Source organism: Sus scrofa, chromosome X (genome assembly GCF_000003025.6).
Source record: "Sus scrofa isolate TJ Tabasco breed Duroc chromosome X, Sscrofa11.1, whole genome shotgun sequence".
Lineage (NCBI taxonomy): Eukaryota > Metazoa > Chordata > Mammalia > Artiodactyla > Suidae > Sus > Sus scrofa.
Genome location: NC_010461.5, coordinates 30,708,355 through 30,722,387, shown reverse-complemented (window position 1 = coordinate 30,722,387; position 14,033 = coordinate 30,708,355). Strand labels below are relative to the sequence as shown.

Genomic DNA, 14,033 nt, shown 5'->3' with positions numbered 1-14,033 from the left:
TGGCTTGTAATTTCCTTTCTAGAACCATCTCTGCCACTCTTCTCTAAGTAACCTTCGAATATGTCAAATATGTTTTTCTCCCTAACTAGCTAATTTTTCTCATTTCCATGACATTTTTCATACTGCTCCTTTGGCTGAAGTTTCTTCCCTCACATTCATACACATTCATCAGTTCATTTAGTGAGTACCTACCTACCTACCACATGCAAGATGCTGTTTCAGATGCTAGAGATATGATGGGGAAGAAAACAATGTCCCTACGTTAATGGAGCCTATATTCTAGTGAAAAGAAAGAAATTAAATAAGTTAACATATAATAAAATGTCAGGTATTAAAAATAAAATAAGAGGATAGAAGTTACTCCTTATAATCAAGCACTCAGGGAAGTCTTCCCTGAGGAGAGTAACATTTGGACAATAGTCTGAATAATATGAGAAAGAGAGCCACATTATATACAATCTAAGTAACAGTGGGTACAAAGGCCCTTGACAGGAACATGTATGAGATATTATAGGAAAATCATGGCAACCAGGGTGGCTGATGCACCTTGAATAATGGATTTCAAGAAAGGAGGTAGATGCAAGGTCATAAAAACTAGCCTCCCAAGGCTATGAACCATGGTAAAGATGTGGGTTTTATTCTCATGAGATATTAAAGGATTTGGAGGATTGAGAGCAGAGGAGTGATACAATTTGAATGGAGAATTAAAAGGCTGGTTTTGGACCTACTAACTTTGAAATGATCATTAGACTGCAAAGTGCAAATGTCTAGTAATCCTTTCATTGAGTCTGGGATTCAAAAGAGAGCTCAAGACTGGAGACTTCCATTTGAATCACCAGATTTTTTTGTGTGTCATTTGGAGTCATTGAACTGGATGAGACAGCTCCATTCAGGGATTCTCAATCCTCTCTGGGATAGATTTAAAATAAAATACTGATGGCCTCTATCTCCAGACCAATCGAATCATTCTCTGCAGTGCGGCCCAGGATAATAATGATGAATTTTAAAATCTCCCCAAATGTGCAACCAGATTTAAGAACCACTGACCTATGTAAAAATGGTATGGAAAGAGGCTTGAGTACTCAGCCCTGGGGCATGTCAAAATTTAGAGGTCTATACAAGCAGTTACACCAAAGGAAGCTAGAAAAAGTCACCACCAAGGCACGGGAAAAAAGGAGAGTAGTGCGAGGTCCAATAATCCAGAAAAGAAAGTGTTTCAAGAAGAAGAGACGAAGCTCAGTCAAGTGCCATTGTGAGTTCAGTTAAGGTGAGAACTGCTAGTTGACCAGTGGATTTGATAATGTGAAGGTAGTTGTAACAAGTATGTTTAGACAATAGACAGGGACTAAAGACTGACATCATGCATCCAAGAGAGTAGAAGATGGAAAAGTAAAGAGAGCACTTCTTTGCCACATCCATCTGTCACTGCTTTGCCCATTTTCAAGGCCAGTTAAAGGGGCCAGAAGGCTTCTCAAATCTCACCATCTATAGGCAGTCTCTCTATTCCTCTATTTCCACTTACCCTTTTCTTTGAGATACCAACTTGAACTCTTGTTATTTATGCTCTTTGTGGAGAAGGATCACATTTAGTTAATCTTCCTATGCCCCACAGTGAAGGAGTGATAGGTTCTCAGTAATTGTTGGCTCAAAATTTGGGACAGAAAAAGCTTTGAAATATGCTGGAAAAGCGATGAGTATTACTGAAGTACTAAGTGACAGAGTTCTAATGTCACCAAAAAAGGAAGATGCCAAAATTCACTCAGCTATGAAGTAAATGTGAAGTATAGAGATAAAGAAGGCAGAAGTAATCAAAGAGCTGAAAAAACAGTTTCCTTAATTATCTCTAATGTTATCTGCATTACTGAGCCCTGTGTAGCAGTAAATGGCAGTTATGTGACAAGCCACTGACCCATGAACAGATGACAAACCATGCCTCCTCCTCTTACCCATACATAGCTTCCAGGCCTCACCTGAATGACCAGCTCTGCCTATAAAAAGGTAATAGGCCAGAAAATGCTTAAGTTGTAGTTAAGGAGCTGCATGGTCATAATTTTTGTTTGTTTTTATTTTTTAATAATATAAATTTTACAACACAGAAAATGTTTGTAAAATCTGCCTAAGTAAGTTAGTGAAAAATAGCAACCCAGAGGACATGGAGATTGTTAATAAGTATATATCTAGTCACAAAACCATGGTATTAGATTTTCAGTGGCTTTGAATATCACAGAAATGCTTAGTATTTTCTCTTCTGGTAGCCTTTTTTTTTTTTTTTTTTTTTTCCCCACTGTACAGCAAGGGGGTCAGGTCATCCTTAGATGTATACATTGCAGTTACAGTTTTTTTTCCCCCACCCTTTCTTCTGTTGCGACATGAGTATCTAGACATAGGTCTCAATCTTCTGGTAGCCTTTAGTCTCCACCTAGTCACTCTACCTAATAATTATTTTTAGTTTAAGTACTTTGTAAATTAAATTTTTCTCAAATATATGAACTATACATAATAAAAGACCTATGGTAGATTTTGATTTCTAAGTCTTACACGTCTTGATTGCCTCTCTAGAAGCCCCAAGTGGTTAACCAATCCGACTAGGAACCATGAGGTTGCGGGTTCGATCCCTGCCCTTGCTCAGTGGGTTAACCATCCAGCGTTGCCATGAGCTGGCAACCTAAAGACCGGAGTACAATCTCCTCGGCTGTCATCTTTCAACTTTCTTCCTCCCAAATCAACAATCTTCCCCAAAACTGATAAGTAACCCCCAATGTGTGCAGCAAAGGCGATTTCTTCTATATTCCTTTAAAAAAAATGAGATAAATGAAAACTGAGTCAGAAAGAGAATATTTTTTTTCCTCTATGGAAAAAAATCAAGAATGCATTTCTTATGAAATAACTCCACCAAAAAAAAAGTAACTGCTAACTGAAACATTTCATTTGAACTTTCTTTCTTTAAAGCAAGAGAAATATATACTACTTATTTCAACATATGTTTATTTGGAAGAATATGTTAAATCTGGTTAACGATTTAATTAAGGACTGTATTTTCTGGATCAGCACCACGAATTTGCCTTCTGGTATTTATCAGAATGTAGATAAAATTATATATTGCTCAACACAGTGTTTACTATATTTAGTGAGGAATAAAGAGAAATTATTACTAATAGAAATAACTTTCAATGATTAGACATATCTCTATTATAGATGATATAGTTTTTCTTAACAACAGAAAATACCCATGAAGAAAATAAAGATATTACTTTTAAGCACTTTTTCCTGGTAAACCTTCATATAAAAAAAATCTTAGGCTGGTGTGAAAAACTGCAATATAAATCACTAACAAAATCTTAAAATTTCTCTGCTTTTTATAAAATCTGTGATTTTTTTCATAATATTGAAGAACCACTAGTATATGTTGGAAAAGTACCTGCTTTTTATCTAGTCCAGCTTAAAATCAGTTGAGGAATCCCCCTAAAGCAACATTGAAAGGTAATATTCATACAGCATGCACTTGAACCTTCCCAGCAACATGAAGTTCATTACTTTGTTAGGCAGTCTAATCCTCTGTTAAAAATGCTCATTTTGGAGTTCCCATTGTGGCTCAGTGGAAACGAGCCTGACTAGCATCCATGAAAATGAAGGTTCAATCCCTGTCCCAGCTCAGTGGGTTAAGGATCCGGCACTACTGGGAGCTGCAGTGTAGGTCACAGACGTGGCTCAGATCCCAGCTTGCTGTGGCTGTGGTGTAGGCCAGCAGCTGAAGCTCTGATTCAACCCCTAGCCTGGGAACTTCCATATGCCACACCTGCAACCCTAAAATTAAAAAAAAAAAAAAGCTCATTGTTAGAATAGTCTAGAACAAATATCAAAATCACAGGTCTGAGTTACGATTAAGGAAGTCACCCCAGATGGCACTGAACCTCATCCCTTAAAATGCTCCTCATACTTAGGGAACACCCTTAAGTCCTTTGCTGCTAAGGAAGTGCAAGAAGGAGATCCTGAAGCACCAAGATGCCTTTTAACAAGTCCTGAACCCAAAATTGCTGCTTGGCTTGTTATTTTTTAATAACATGTGATATAAGAATGATTTATTAGAACAAATCCCATGGTAAATCATATAAATTAACCATTTTCTGAAAGACATCGTAAGACCACAGGAAGATAAATATGCAAGATGTATATCTGAGAAGCCAGACGAGTGGGTTACTGATCCCAAGTTAAAAGCTGGAGGCGGGGAGGAATATGAATTTGTGAACAAAAAGAGGCAAGGTGTGGACAGAGAAGGGATTCTCAGACAAAGGAGAACAGTCACTTCTTGTTTCCTGGGGACAGGCTGTGGACAACTGTGTGAGGCATGCGTGCGGTGAGGGGAAAGGAAGAAGGGGGCATGGGACTAGGACTAGCACCTTCAGTTTATGGACATAGCTGGCTGGCGGGGCGCAGCGTAGGGACCTTGCTGCCACTCACACATGTAAACATGGTGGGGGGGGGGGGGCAAGATACACAGGCACACAGAACCTGTGGGCTCTACACATGTTGGCTAAATGGAAACACAGAAACACAAATCTTCCACTATAGGGCCCCAGACTCCCACCTGCTGGCTTCTGGTCCCAGCTTCCATGACCTCTCTCCCAGTTGGTCTTTTCCCACACTTGCACAGATGCAAAATTTGGCTAGAACTTCTACACAGCTGATTTGTTTCACCTCCTACTTCACCACCACAGCCAGTGCTTAGCTTCACAGTATATGTATAAGTGTGTATATACATATATACATACATGTGTGTATATATGTTGAATTCATAAGAATATTTATTATTTGGGGAGGCTTTGATTTTACTTCAGATAACTGGTGTATGTAAAATGGCAACTGCATATTACATTTATATATCCAGTTTAAAATTGTTCCAAAGTATTTTTAAATGGGAATTGTATTTTCCAAAGGCCATTTAAAAGTGTTTGTTATTTTCCCATTTTATATTCTTGCCTCCTTTGTCAAAGATGAATTGACCATAGGTGCCTGGGTTTATTTCTGGGTTCTCTATTCTGTTCCATTGGTCTGTATGTCTGTTTTGGGACCAGTACCACACTGTCTTGATGACTGTGGCTTTGTAATACTGCCTGAAGTCTGGGAGAGTTATGCCTCCTGCTTGGTTTTTGTTCCTCAGGATTGCTTTAACAATTTGGGTATTTTGGGTTCCATACAAATTTTTGGATTGTTTGTTCTAGCTCTGTGAAAAATGTCATGGGCAATTAGATAGGGATTACATTGAATCTATAGATTGCTTTGGGTAGTATGGCCATTTTTACAATATTAATTTTTCCAACCCAGGAGCATGGAGTATTTTTCCATTTCTTTACATCTTCTTTAATTGCCTTGATTGATTTTTTATGGTACTCAGCATATGTGTTTTTCCCCTCCTTGGTCAGGTTTATTCCCAGGTATTTGATTTTTTGGGGTGCAATTTTAAAAGGTATTGTATTTTTGTATTCCTTTTCTAATATTTCATTGTGGGTTTATAGAAATGTGCCTGATTTCTGAATGTTAATCTTATATCCTGCTACTTTGCTGAATTTGTTGATCAGTTCAAATAGTTTTTGTGTAGAGTCCTTAGGGTTTTCTGTATATAGTATCATGTCATCTGCATACGGTGGCAGTTTTACCTCTTCTCTTCCTATTTGGATGCATTTTATTTCTTTTGTTTGTCTGATTGCTGTGGGTAGGACTATGTTGAATAACTGTGGTAAGAGTGGGCATCTGTTAAATTTTATAGACTCTAAATAGTAAAATAATAAGACATTGGAAACTATGGAGAGTTGAAACTAAAGCCTATGGAAGAATAAAGTGTTTCAATTTTCAACTTCAATAAATTAAATGTCAGTGTTAAAGAACAAAATTAACCTAGTATACACTATTTTCAGAATATAAAGGCCGCTTTGAGAATTCATGCACACATGCAAACATAACCTCACATTTTACATCTCATTAGTAGGATAGTTTAAGGGCAGTAACTATTTCTTCTTTGACTTTGTGCTCATAGTTTCTAGCCCAGTACCTTTCTGCTTGATGTTCAGTATCTTTCTCCTTATTGATGCTAAATGAATCAATCTCCCATGAGATTGATTGGCAAACTCTTTACTACGGTGCTACTGTTGGCTTACACAACTATTTGTCCTCTCCCTGTTCTGACTTTGTATTGCAAGGAAAGACTTACGTTGCCACTCTTCACTGCATCAATGGGAGTACTTCCTGGTATGTCAAGAGCCGTCTTTACACACCCTTCTTTATGTAATGTGATATTTCCAGTGTCTGGGGACTCTAATGATTGCCCATAAATTTCAGCCAAAAATCCAGGAGTTCCCATGATGGCTCAGCAGTTAACAAACCCAACTAGCCTATATGAGGACACAAGTTTGATCCCCGGCCTTGCTCAGTGGGTTAAGGATCCAGCATTGCCATGAGCTGTGGTGTAGGTCGCAGATTCAGCTTGGATCCTGCGTTGATGTGGCTGTGGTGTAGGCCAGTGGTTACAGCTCCAACTGGATCCCTAGCTGGGAATCTCCATACGCTGCGGGTGCGGCCCTAAAAAGAAAAAAAAAAAATCCATAGGCAAATCAGGCCTTCATCAGCTACAGTGCTATCTCAGAGTATACAATATAGGTATGAAATTTATTGTAACACTGAGCCATACATCTAGTAAGCAAATATCTTTATTACTATCTGGTAAAAGAAAGCAAACTAAATCAAATTGTTTTTTCTAGAAGAGGTCTAAGATTTCTGAAAGAATGCAAATGATGTCCCCCAAAATCTTTCTTCTTAGAGAAAAGATCAAAGAATACTGTTTCCCTTCCTTACATTTTGCTCTAGGTAACTTCCTTTGGGCTACACCTCAAATGAATTCAAAAAAGATCAGTACAGTGGGAATCTTCCCTCTTGTGACACTATTTCTTTTAATGCAGCCTAAGATGGCAGCAGATGGGCTGTGGCATTTAATGTTGCCAGATGTTTTATGGTTTATATTCTGAGTCTTCACTGGAAGTCATGTCATAATTCTAAATGGAAATGTACTCATAAATAGCTAGCTGCAGTTCTAATAGGTCACAATTCCTATGTGCCTTTAGAGCTCTCTACTTTTACCCTAAGTCATTGTCAATCATGGCAAGTGACTGCCTGGTCTATGTCCTGGGTCTGAGAAAATACCTCTGCTTTCTCTCATACTGAACAGTGATCATTTCTTACCTTATAACTTCTAAAATTATCTTTGCATTTCCCCTTATGCACAGAACTTTGCCTAGGTTCTATTTTTATATGAGCCAATGCTTTCTTCCAAATGTTGCCTTTTTAGTCCCTAAAAGATCTCTTTAAAAGGCTCTTAGGACAAATACCCTTGGATAAAAACAGACATATTTATTCATGATAACAATTTTTTAGTGTATATGAAGTGAAAATACATGTGCAAAAATTACTCATTTTATTTGGTGGTAAGTTACACTACTATCCAATTGGCTGGAAAAGCAATGTCACCTTAAAATTATACACCTTAGCTATATAAACTATAAATCTGATAATTTCAAAATTTTGTCTGAAAACTTTTCAGAGAGTCCTTGATAAAATTATCATAAACTACTAAAAATATTGGTAGAAGTAGGCTTTATCTTATATTCTAACTCCTTTCCTCCCCTTCTGCTACTAAGCAGGATGGTGGTTATCTTAGCACTGTCAAAAGAGTGCAGAGTAGAGACATAATATGGTTTTAATAATATCATAAAATAATCTGAGTAATTTTTTTTATTTTATTTTCAAATCTTTATGTAATTATACTCACCACAAAATATGAGATTCATTTTCCTACAAGGTCAATTAAATATACAATTAAAAGTTACTCCCGCACGTCTTCCTACCATAGCTATCAGTGCAAATTCTCTAGGGTCATCATCTCTCCACCGATTTGTACATGTGAATCATTCATGCGAACTGCATTTCAAATGGCTTTAAAATATTAAAAGTTCCATTTTATAACTTCTTCTGCTCAGTGATCAGTGTGGTGAATCTCCTTCATCTTTATAAAGGTCACAAAGTTTTTTTATTCTTCAAAGTGCCTGATTTTGTGGGTTGTGGCACAAAGAGGGAGTGAAGGGGAGAGTAGGTCATGAAAAAGAAGCAGAGTGCAATCAGAACCAGCAAATTGACAGGACAATATTTAGGAAAAACTACACAAACTTCCCCTCATTCTGGATATTTCTTTCTACCCTTTGACTACAACTTTCTCAGAGAGATGGCCATTGTTCATGACTTAGCTGAAGAGGGGGACATAGAAATAAGCTTTGCCTTTATAATTTCAAACATCTAGATTCAGAACAATACAAATAATTTTTATTCAGAGTCAACATATTTAGAAATTACAATCAAGCAGAAAAAAAATTTGTTTCCCTCCTACATTTTCACCTTCCCAAAGTGAAAAAAAAGTCATGATTTGGGGGAGATTAGTAATAGAGGAAGTGTGAATAGTGAGAAAGAACTGCGAGGAATTGGAAATTAGGAAGAACCCAACCTGGAACAAACAACAGACAGAAACAGAGACTACTGCAGACCACCAATCTAAGGTGTGGTTTCATTATCTTACCATTGGTTAATGGTGAAGATTTAAAACAAACTCTGTGTTGGATGAGTACCCCTAAATAAAACTTCTCATTCTAAATTTAATTAGGCAAAATTTAGTAGAACTATAAGGACTAACTGAAAGTGGAAAAAGGTAACACAGGTATCTCAGAAACCATCAATTCAAAGAACTGGGTCAAGGATGCACCTAACCCAAAACCAGCTTTAAGCTAATACATTATATGTGTGCCCAGATGAGAGAAATAAAATTATTTTCAAGTGCTTGCATAAACTAACACAAACAAATTTCAAATTTCCACAAAACTATGACATGAGTCACAAATAAAATATGGTAAAACAATATAAGGAAAATCAGTGCCAAAAAGGTAATGCGCACAGAACACTAAACCAAATATCTCAAAAAAACAAACGCACAATTTTGAATAATTTTAGGTAAAAGTGGAATTCAAAATGGAAATTACCAAATTTTTATTTGAAAAAAAAATGAACCACACTACATTCCAAATCTAAATGTCTGAGCTAAATCAGTAATAAATAAAAGGGGGACATTTAGCCTCAATTGCATTTACTAGAACACTAGAAGGCCTGAAAATAAATGAAGTAAGGATTCACTGAAAGAAGGTATAAAAAGAACATGAAAATAAAACACTCTAAATAAAAGGAAATAATTATTAAAACAAATGACAAAAAAGAAATAAAAGCATTGATTCAATTAACAGATACCTAATGTTTTTACAAGCATAATAAAGGAGTTTTCATTGTGGCTTGTTGGGTTAAGAATTCTACATTATGTCAGTGAGGAGGCAGATTTGATCGTTGGCCTCTCTCAGTGGATTAAGGATCCAGCATTGCCATAAGCTGTGGTGTTGGCTGCAGATTCAGCTTGGATTTGGCATTGCTACAACTGTGGTGTAGGCTGACAGCTGAAGCTCTGATTTGACCCCTAGTCTGAGGACTTCCATATGCTGCATGTGTGTCCCTAAAAAGGAAAAAAAAATGAAGAATAAAAAATCAAAACTCTGTTTAAAAGGAAGGTATGAATAAACATCAATAATGAAAACTGGGTAACTAATTATTAAGTAACCTATTATTATTCAAGATTAAATACCATAGGATCCAGTAATGCCACTTCTGGGTATATATATCCAAAAGAAACAAAATCAATATCTGAAAGAGATTTCAGCACTCCCATGTTAACTGCAGCACTATTCACAATAGCCAAGATATGGAACCACCCTAAAAGTCAGGTGATAGATGAATGAAGAAAGAAAATGTGAAATACAAATACATATTAATGGAATATTATTCAACCATAAAAAGAATGAGATTTTGCCATTTGTGACAATATGGATGAACTTGGAAGACCTTATGCTAAATGAATCAAGCCAGACACAAAAAAGACAAATACTGTAAGTACTCACTTATATGAGGAAGCCAAAAAAAAAAGAGAAAAAGTTAAACTCATAGAAAGAGAAAGTAGAATGGTGGTTGCCAGGGGTTACACGGTGGGGAAATAAAGAGAAGTTGGTCAATGGGTCAAACTGTCAGTTATAAGATAAATAAGCTCTCAAGAGATAATATACTATGTAGTGACTTAATAATACATCATTACATACTTGAAATTTGCTAAGATGTTAAGCATTTCTCACCTTGCACTCACACACAAAGGTAACTACATAAGGTGATGGATATATTAATTAACTTGATTTGGTAATCATTTTACAAAACATACATATATCAAATCACCACATTCTAAAATTTAAATATATACAATTTTGTCAATTATACCCCAACGAAACTGGAAAAAAGATTAAATAAATATAAAAGTAATACAATATACTTACCAACATTCCAAGAATAAATATAAAAATCTGGACAACGTGAAAAAGATTCTAGGGAAAGATAAACCAGCAAATGACTCATGAAGAAAATCATAAAATCAAAGAAAGAGTAATTAAATTTCTTCAATCACAAAGATAGAAGACCTACCAAACTTTTCTAAAGCTTATTCAATTATATAAAAATTGTTCCAAAATACAGAACAGAAAAAAAGCTAATTCCTAATTTTCTGAGTTTAGCAATGACTGAGGCCCCCAAGACAGAAAAGTACAAAAAGATTATATATATATATATATTAATCACACTTATAAAAACAGAAGCAAAAATTCTAAATTGAATATCAGCAAATTACAATCAATGTATCATTATAATAATGACATCATTTCCAAGAGTTTAATCTCAAGATTGCAAGGAGCACAAAGAAAATTTACCAACGTTAATCCACTAAAATAATCTATCTAAATGAATATATATCAATATACCACTGAATGATATCCAGCAATCACTCATGATAAAAAAAGATTTTGGGAAACAACTTTCATGTATGTATCTACCATATCTCAATAGCAAAGATATATACTGCATAATATGCAAAGTCTAGAATAGTTTGCATTAAATTCAGAAGTTTTGAAAACAATCTTTTATCACCACTAATAGACACTGTCCTAAAGGTTCTAGCCACTGAAATAACATGAGAAAAAAATAAGTTGAGAATGGATGCAAAAGTTGAAAAGTATTAAAAAAATATATTATTTGCAGAGGATAAGATCACCTGTATAACCATACCAAGATAGAACAATAATTAGAATTAAAGAGAGAATTCAAAAATGCCTAAATACAAGATCAGCACACACACAGAAAAATTATACAGCAACAAGTTAATTCACAGCATCAACACTTATTTTCAAATGCAGGAAGAACTGAAAACAAGGGTATGAAATATGAAATGGAGGCATTTGGATAGACCTAAATGAAGCTGAGAACTATGAATTTTAAAATTATCTCAAGTCATCTTTGTCAGCCAAAGCCTGCTTTCCTCACTCCAATCTAAAGCAGCCAGCCATTTCCTTCCGGATCAGAAAAAAAACACATTTACCTCAGCATCTGGGCGGGACTTCAGGCCTCAGGGTATTTGCACACCCTCCTTTTTTGCCTCCAGTTCAACCGGAAACGTTGACCAGAGTGCTGGTTCTAGGAGGCTTATCAGCTGGCTCTCCACACCACATAGAGCTGAGGACAGTTTCACAACTAGGACCTACCTCCACAATTGGGACTTAAGCTCTGTGCCTTGTAGGAGCCATGATGCCCCAGTTCTAGCTTAGCATAAGTGAAACTCAGTGCCTCTGACTGACATACACAACCATGGGCCTCTGTTTACTATGCCTAGTAGGGTATGTCCTCTTAGGGCCTTGATACTGTAACAATGGCAGAAGCAGAAGCACAGAGGGAGAATGCTGGAAGCACTGTGACCTTAAAGGATTTGTTCATCCACTTCACCCAAGAGGAGTGGGAGCCACTTGATGAGGATCAGAAACACCTGTACTGTAATATGATGCCGGAAAACTTTGCACTGGTGATCTCCCTGAGACTTACAGTTTCCAGATCCCATATAATTTCCCAACCTGAGCTAGAGAGTGAGCCCAGTATTCTTGACAAGGTATACATAGCTCCAATCAAGGCAGAGGTGATTGAGGATCATGCTGGCCCTAGTTGTAGTCATAGTGTGGAGGATAAAGATGTGTCTTCTGAACAGGCTGTTTCTGTAAGAATATCATATATGCAAACTATCCAGGTGGGTCCTTCCATCCAAAAGAGCCACCCATGTGACTTGTGTGACCCAATCTTGAAAAGAGTTTTACATCTGGCTGGGTGGCAAGAAACATCTCCTGGGCATCAACCATATCTGTGTAAGTCATGTGGGAGAGTCTTTTGGTTCAGTGTAAACCTTGACCAAATCCCAAGGCAGCAGAGTAGACAGAAATTCCTTAGAATGGAAGGCCAGGCCTCCTCTGCAAAGAGCTGCAGATGCCACATGTTAGAGAAAGCCCATGCCTTTGGGGAGAGTGAGGATGACTTTTTGGCCAGCTCTGGACTCGTTCAGCACCACGCCACTCAGGACAGGGAGAAGCCAAACAGGAGTGCTGAGTGTGAGGAGGCCTTTCACACTGGACAAAGGGATCACCAGTGCAGTGAAAGTGGGAGAGATTTTAGCCACAAAGAGGAATATGTTCACCAGAAAATCCACAAGGGACAAAAGGTTTATGAATGCAGTGAATGGTAAACTCTTTAGCCACAACTTCTGTTTTCTATTACACACGAAAAGCCATGGCACAGTAGTGCCTTATGAGTGTAATAATTGTGGGAGAAGTTTTGGATGCAACTCCAGCCTCAAAATAGACCAGAGAGTTCACACAGGATCAAGGCCTTTTGAGTGTGCTGAATGTGGGAAATCCTTTGGCAGAAGAGTCCACCTCATTCAGCACCAGAGAATTCACACAGGAGCAAAACCTTATCGGTGCAACAAATGTAGAAAAGCTTTTGGCTGCAAAGACGCACTTATTCAGCACCAGAAAATTCACAGTGGGGAAAGGCCTTATACATGCAGCAGTTGTGGGAAAGCCTTTATGTGTAAAGATGTACTTGTTGAGCATCAGAAACTCCAGACAAGGGATATGTCTTCTGAGTGCTATGAACATGGGAATTCCTTAAACACAGTTCCTACCTTAATATACATAAGAGAATTCACAGTGAAATAAGGCCTTATGTGTGCAGTGACTGCGGGAAAGCCTACATCAGTAATCCCCACCCTAGTCAACACAAAAAGGTTCACACCACAGTAAGGCCTGTAGATGAAGTAAATGTGGGAAATTCTTCGTTGATAATTCCAGCTTCAGCTTACACCAGAGACTTCACAATAGAGCAAGATTTTATGTGTTCACCTTGCTTGGCACATGAAAGTTCACACTGAAGAAAGGCCTCCTACGTATAGTGGTTTTGGTGCTCCTTTGCCTGAATCTTTTAAGTTTATTTAGCACCAGAACCTTCACACTAGAGAGAAGCCTTAAGAGAGCAGCGAACATGCTTTTTCCTTGGTCAACATTCTATGACTCATAAAAGAGAAAAAGTCCAAAAGAAGCCTTTGAGATGGAGCCAAAAATCAGAAATTGAACTTCGTATATCCAATATCCACACCAGGGGGATAACTTCAAGTACCAGGTATGTGGGAGGCTTTCAGGGACTACTTTACATTTTCTAACCTTGCCAGGGCTTTCTCTTGGCCTGAGGTCTGTTATAGCCAGTGTCTGTTGAAGAAATCATCCCATTTCTACTGGAAGTCAAGGTTTTATCCCAGGGTACCCAGGTGAGGCAGACTTCCACTTTCTCCTATTTCCTGGAGGGACTCATGAGTGACTGAACCCACTGGGGAATCATCATTCCCTACCCCCTGATGGTTTCAGTGTGAACATGACCCAGTTCCTACTGAAAAGATCTGAGCTAGAATCTGCTACAGTTTTCCAAAGGTTTCCATTTTCTATGGACAGCATTGACTCCACATGAGCTAGCTGAAATGGATTTCTCCAGCC

At 37.4% G+C, this 14,033-nt stretch overlaps 1 pseudogene; it reads left to right on the top strand.

Moving 5' to 3' along the window:
• On the top strand, positions 11,873–13,205 carry LOC100521535 (annotated as a pseudogene).